Source organism: Lathyrus oleraceus, chromosome 7, assembly GCF_024323335.1.
Source record: "Lathyrus oleraceus cultivar Zhongwan6 chromosome 7, CAAS_Psat_ZW6_1.0, whole genome shotgun sequence".
Classification (NCBI taxonomy): domain Eukaryota; kingdom Viridiplantae; phylum Streptophyta; class Magnoliopsida; order Fabales; family Fabaceae; genus Lathyrus; species Lathyrus oleraceus.
Genome location: NC_066585.1, coordinates 493198650 through 493206376, shown reverse-complemented (window position 1 = coordinate 493206376; position 7727 = coordinate 493198650).

Genomic DNA, 7727 nt, shown 5'->3' with positions numbered 1-7727 from the left:
AATCTGTCATGACGGCTGGTGTTTAATCTAAGTACCAATCTTTTGCTTTGCCAAGCAAAGCGTGGGGAAATAATCTTCTGAACAACGGTAGCTCTTGAGCTTGATCAATTCCGGCCGCCAATGCTATCTCGTAAAATTTGGTGAGAAAAGCAAAGGGATCTTCATGGTCCATTTCGGTGAATGGACTTCCATATAGTAAATTAAGAATTCCCGTTTTCATCTCGGCTTGCCTTCCCGTGTGGTTGGCAAACTGAGCAGTATTCCTTGGACTGTTTACACATGGAGTGGAAATGGGCGGTGGTGGTGGTTCCATGATAGGTATGAACGGTGGTGGATGTGTGGTAGAAGAATTTTCTCCTTGTTCTTGTCGTTGTCTAGCTTGTTGCCTCCTTCGTCTCGTTCTGCTATTCAGCCTCCTTGCGGTTCTTTCGATCTTGGGATCAAAAAGAAGTTCGTCCACAGGAATCTGCCCTCGCATAAAACGAAAGCTGCACACTAAACCAAACAAATTACAAGCACAAGTCAAAAATTCGAAAGCTAAAAATTAAGCAACTATTGCGATGCTCGCAATATCAATTCACAATCCCCGGCAACGGTGCCATTTTGTTGGTTGTATTTTTAAGTGTCGGGTTTTTGTTATCGTCTCCACAGGGATTGTGAGATATCGCCGCCGTTCGACAGTTGTTTCAATTCTTAACTCGTAGTAACAAGGGGGTTTTTGGTTTTAGTCACGGTATCTTGCATAAAAGTGTGATAAAATGCGGTAAAAGATTTGGTTTTAATATTTGAGAAATATTGCCAAAGTTAGGGTTCGACGACCACTTTGCATGTATATGTTCGATCAACAAAACTTATAAACTCCTTTAGATGATAAACTATTTCACAAAGTCCTCCCAATGTGTTTATCTCTAACACACATTGTGAGTTTTCCCATTTTGATCCATTGTTTATCTCTAACACAATCTATCAAAATGACAACTTTTTGGTTCAACCTTATGGTGAACAAAATCATTCATTACTATCTCTAGCTAACAAACAAGATTGGATGAAAACCTAGGTAAAGAGTTGGTAAACATCTCTCTATCATAAACCAACACAAAGAGTTTTCAATAAAATAAAGTTTTCACCATATATTCACCATTAAAGAGTTTACAAATGAAGATCATCCCATTTACACACAAAGCTAATGATCATCTACATCTAACCTTGACAAAATGAAGAACTTAGCTACTCATTTTCATGGTAGCTTGGTCAACAAGTTTCGGAAGAAGGTTGATCAACATCCGAGTCGAATAATCGAGATTGGATGGGAATCCACCTTCTTTTTGTGAAAGATTGTTAAGAGATGAAGAGAAATGATTTCTAGGTCACAAAAGATCTCTAGAGCAATGCTGGAAAAATATCTAAAAAGTACAAAAGTATGGAGGTGTAAAAGTATGGCTCCAAAAAGTAGCCCTTGCTACTTATAGTGCTGCTACTGAGCTGTCATGCTCGCTAGGCGAGCAGAATGGCTCGCCTAGTGAGCCCCAAAATGAGGCACCTGAGGCACCTGCGCCCAAAGAAATAACCTTTGCCAGATTGGCATGTTCACTAGGCGAACAAAACCTTCGCTAGGCGAAGCACACGCTTCACCCTTCGCTCCAGCGAGCTTAGTAGGTTTTGCTACTATAATTGCTCGCTGGGAGCTCGCTAATGGCTCGCCTAGCGAGTGAGTGCTGGCTGCGCTTTTGACCAAGTTTGGACGTGTTCGCTACACCCTTCGCTGGCAGCTCGCCTAGCGAGTTTGTTGATGTTTGCTACTGTAAAATACTGGAGCTCTTCGTTGGGTTCTCGCTGGGCGCTCGCCTAGCGAGCCCTTCGCCACAGCCCTCGCCTAGCGAGCAAGCTGATGAATGCATCCTTTTTTTGGTTCCTTTGTCAACTTTCTTGTGGCTTCATTTTCTATTATTTCATGCCTAATTCCTGCACAATAACACACAAATCAAAGGTACCAAGATCGTTTATCATTGTATTGCAATTCATCAAAAACAAAGGTGGTTTCGAACACTTTAGCAAGGAAATGGAGTGAAAGATGCCCATATTTGATAGCTCAAATAAGCACTTTTGGGTATCTAACAATTTGGTTATCTTTTAATTGATTTGCATTATAAAGAATCATGCCTTTAGTGATATTGTGTGATAAATTTATTGGATTAATTCATTGAAAAGCTTCCAAGATCTCTTCATGTTGTGTTTTGCTTCTATGTATTTTAAAATCTCAGATTTTGTTTTAGGGGACCTAAAATGTTTTTGAAATTGTCTACTTTGGGATAGGTCTATTCAACCCCGTCCCCCTTTCTAGACCTCTTTGTGTCCATATTCTCACCCAACAATTAGTATCACAGCAGGTATTTTGATCAAAGTCCTGCAACTCCAAAAGTTGAGGATATAGTTCCCTTCGTTCCTATACGAAGTTTTCTATTTGTTTGGAAGCTTATGCAATTTAATAAATTTAATTAAAATTAAATTGATTTCCTAATGTATGATCATTCATTTCATACATTACATAGATCAACTGAAAGTAAAACCTTACTAGATTTTTCTTCAATCATTAATTGGATTTAAGATATTCTCTAAGTTTTGATTCATCCAGTATTGAACTGACAAATGTTTGAGGTATGTGCAGTGTAACCGAAAAACCTAACACTATGTATTAAAGTTTGTTTTATGATTAATCCTACTTAAAGATGGAAATACATTCATATGTCAACATGCTTGAAGTTTTTGAGAGATTTAAGAAAGAAGCAAAAAAGCATCTTCTAAGAGACCTACTATTCCAAGGTTGTCGTAAAAAAAGGTGAAGGAAGTTTGTGATTTTGGAAATGTTCTCTGAGTTCTCAACAATTAACAAAAGATTCAAGAGTAAAAAGTGTGTTCCTTTAAGGCCTAACAATCATCAAAGAGTTGAATCAATTATCTAAGATTGTCAAGATATTTTAATCAAAGATAATTAGAACATTCATCGTACAAGTTCCTCTGAAGTCTTATGAATGAGAGTGTGGTAGTGGTTTTCACACGTGCAATAGGATTTGTATCCATTTTGTTTATGATTGATCGTATTTTATCTTATGTTAGTCTCTTTGTTGATTACTAATTGTTTGTGTGTTCAGCAAGTTAAGCCTAGATCGTTAAATTTGTTATGATCATTTCAACTCTCCTTTATTCTTTTTGTTGTATACATCTTAGATGTACTATTAGTGTATGTAATATTTTTGTGTATTTCATGTTTTGATTATTTAATTATCTCATGCATCGATTTAATTCTATTTCGTTTGTGCATAGTATTTACATTTCTAGCATCATTCATTCACTAATGCATCATCATTTATTTCTATCATTAAAATGTACTCTGGCATTTGCATAAAATATATTTTTCCTTAAAACCACCATTTAAAGTTTTGCATTTCATTAAATTCATTCTTCATGCATTCAAAATTTTCAAAATTTTGCTTCATGATTCGAGTCATCAATATAACATGACTCAAATCACAAGGATTGAAAAAAGTCTTGGAACTATGAAGATTGATTCGAGCTATAGGTTTAATGTGATTCGAATATCATCCCATTACTTTGAAAAAAATTTAATGCATGATTTGAAGCACATTTATAACATGATTCGAATCATGAAACCAAACGCCACGCTCTAAACCATTTCAACGCACTTTTTACCTTTCTCCACTCATTTCATCTCATTTCAAATCATCTTTGAAACTTCTACTCTCTCATTAAACCCCATTTTAAAAAATTATCCCTTCATCGTCAATCATCTAATTTTATTTATCCATTTTCTATCATCACCATTATCCCATTTCAATTGGTATCATCATCATCATCATCATCTCATTATCATTATCATCATCATCTCATCAAACCCATTTGGCTCCAAATTCTTCAACCTTCCATAAAAATGAGTTCAAGTTTCCCTCAAAAGTATCTTTCTAAAAAAAAGGCAAAAGGCTGGAATCATCAATTCAAATCCCTCCTATCCCAAAAGAGCAAGAACAAAAGTTCAAGCGAGTAAGGATTCATTGGATGCAAGAGTTCACTGGAAGTCAAAACCGAGAAAAGATCATCAAGACTTATCTATTATCAATAAGAATATACATGCATTAATCCCTGATGACATGTTTCAAAGGTATGTTGATGAACTTCTTAACAAGCATGTAGAGTCTGAATATTATGTGAACAAGTTGGATGAGTCTGAATTAAGTGTGAAATTTCTAGCTCCACTAGTGGAACATCAACTGGTGAAGTTTCTTAATCTGAATAAGAAATTTGAGCATCACCTTATCAAAGATTTTTATTTCAACTTGAAAGTAACTATTGATGGTTTGGAATTTCACTTTCGCAACAAACTGATCAAATTTATAAATAAAATTTTTGACACTCATTTTGGATTGTAGTAAAAAGAAAATGAAGTTTGTATTTCAAATGCTTCTGATTTTGTTAAGTTTGATTGGGTTAAGAGTATTTCTAAGTCAAATTTACGTAATAGGTTGGATATGGAAAACTTGCACATTAGTCAAGTGAAGTTTTAAATGAGGATTCTCCACTGACTGTTGTTAAAATGTTGTACATGAAGCCTCGCAACTGGGTGGGAGTTAATGATCAAGATCTTTATCGCATGTGGGTTCGTTTGAACAATGTCCGTTTTGATTGGGTCAAGTTCATCCTTCAGAGAGTTGAGCACTGCAGGTCCTTTCTGAAGACACCTTTGTTCTTTTCATCCTTTATTAATTTCATATTAGAATTTAATGTATCACTTCACTGATGAGGAGTTGGTCAAGGCACCCAAGCATGTTGACTCAACTTTAATCATTTTGATGCGCTAACACAAGGATGAGAACAAGGAGTACTACTACTTGGACACTGATGGCAGTTGGGTCTATAAGGACGGGATTGTTAAGCCAAATAAGAAGAGTTTTGGTTCCACTGAAGAAGTTGGTTCATCATTTGCTTGGTTATTTTATAATGACGCAAAAGTGTATTTTGATGAGTGGTTTGGTAAGATCTTGTCTGATAATCAAATATGTAAAGACCGTATTATGATAAGCATTGAGGCTATAGATAAAGAATGAGAAAAAGGCAGAGAAAAGATCAAAGAAGAAATGAAAGAAAATGAAGCGAGACTCATGGTTGAAGTGAATACTTTGAAATGTGACATTGAACACATTCGTAGTTTGCTTTTGTTTTCAACATCGATGTTGACATTGATATTGACATTGATATTGACACCTTTGATCCTCCTGTAGCTGACTTACCATGATTTTACCATTTCATGCATTTCATAACATAACATTATGCATCATGTTTATTATTGTTATTGTGGATATTGTCTGATGCTATTTTTGTGTAGTTTGGATATCACTATATGTTTTGGTTATATATCTTGTGGCAAGTTTTTAGCCATGTGTTATTGGTATCTATGTTTGATTTCTCTATGCTATATCTCTTTCATCTTGATTATTTTTTGAAATTGCATTGTTTGCGATAGTTGGTATCACATACGATTTATATGGTGTTTTAGTTTTCTAGTGTGGCATTTCTACTTTTGACTCTTATGTTGTTGTGGATTTAGTTGTTTGCGTGTTTTTATTCTTTTCTCTTTTTGATTTTTGTCAAAGAGGGAGAAGTTATCTAGATATTATTGATATTCATGCACAATAACTATTTAATGTAGAAAAACATTAGAGCTCAAGCAATACGTGTTACAATCATCTATAATGCGCTAACTTGACCAGATTCAATTTTAAAATTCCAAATAAACGCTCAAATCAAATTTATTAACAATAATATCTCGAAATTTCTCAAACATCAAAAATGGGGAGAGTGAAATTGCAGTCACATTAGCGTATGGTGTCACCTTTTTAGTTTTGATGTTAATGTCAATTTATGTGTATGTTTTATTTGATTATTCACGTGTTTGTAAATTGTTAGATACTCAATTATTCACGTGTTTGTAATTCATTCGCATTTCAATTGTACTATGTCCACTTCGGCTATTTTAGCTTTGTGCCTTAAGTCCCCTCATTATTCAATAAATTATAATGTTGGTCCATGACATTTTTTAGCCTGGCAAGTTGATTTTTTTCGTTTCATCAAGTGTTGCTTGAATCACAAGTTAGAACATTTTAATCAAGGTGATAAATTGTTTGATTTGAATCATGTACATTCTATGACTCGAATCATGCAAGTTGTGAAAAATAGAATTTTTCTTTGTGTTATTTGATTCGAATCACAAAATGAACTTGACTTGAATCACAACTTTCTTTGGAAGTAAGATTTTGGCTTTGCCAAGATTGATTTGAATCATACATTACAAGTGACTCAAATCACAACAGAATATGACTGGAATCATGGCTTGCACTTGATTCCAACCATAGGTTCAAAAATCCAAATTCCCACCTTGGATTTAAATAGTGTTTTCTTTGATCCAAAAGCAAGACTAATGAAACTCTTAGACGAAAATCTCAATTTGTCTTTTCTTCTCTAGTGTGTCTATTCCTAGCACCTTTGTATACTTCTCTTGTTTGAATAATAACTTCTTGAGTGTAATCAATGTTAGATTACATCTCTTTTTCTGTTACCTTGTGTGCTTAATTTTTTTGTTGAGAAAAACGAGAGAAAAACAGTTGATCAATCTTGAAATGATTCATTATTATACAAGCTCATGTAACCTTCAAGATCCAAGACCCATTTATCCATAAACTTGAGAGAACCCTTGTGTGTGTTCTTCATTCACCGACATCTAGTTCTTTGTTCATATCTTGTGAATTAGAGTGTATGTGTATGATTCTTTGGCATTGTTCATCGTATTCAACCTTATTCCTTATTATGTGTTATTAACCCTTATCTTTAATGATTGAGTGTTTAAGGGAGACTAGTGGTACATTAGGGTATATAATGTTTTTATCTGAAGTTTGTTGTTTTTAACATATGCATAGATCGTTTTTTGAATGCAGTTTGGATGTTAATTTATTCACCAAGATGAGAGTTTCAATCTACTATATGGAAAACTTTGGGGAAGTCGAGTAGAGACTGTTCGTAAGGCGGAGTTAGAAGTTGTCCAACTTTGGCAAAGTTGTGTAAAGAATGTTTGCACTTAAAGTTAGGAGTTGTCAATTTAATGCTTAGCTAATGGCAATCGCTCAAACAAGAAATCAGTGGGATCAGGAGTGATAGCCATATGCGAAGACTTGAGCAGGTTATTGTAGATAGTAAGGTTATTGGATCAAGATCATTGAAGAACTTGTGTTAGTTAGCAGTTTGAGTATCTGAATCAACACCATCAAAGAGTGGAGTAGGGAAAGCGATGAGGAACATCGAACCAGTATATATCTCTGTGTATATCTCTTTATTTTCTTATCTCTTCTAGTTTTCAACATTCATTACTATAGCTATTGCATCATTGTATCGTTCGTATGTCATTTAGGTTAAACTTTGCTTATAGCGATTGTATAAGCTTAGGTATGTGATGCATCAAACCTATTGGCACATCACAAATCCAACTATTCTTTTAATGAAGTTCTATGTAAGTGTTTTTAAATCGTTTTGTTTAAAATGACTTTGGTCATCTTGTAATTGATTTGCATTAGATAGAATCATGCATATAATGATATTGGGTGATAATTTTATTGGATTAATTTATTGAGAAGCTTCCAAGCTCTCTTCATGGTCTATTTTGCTTT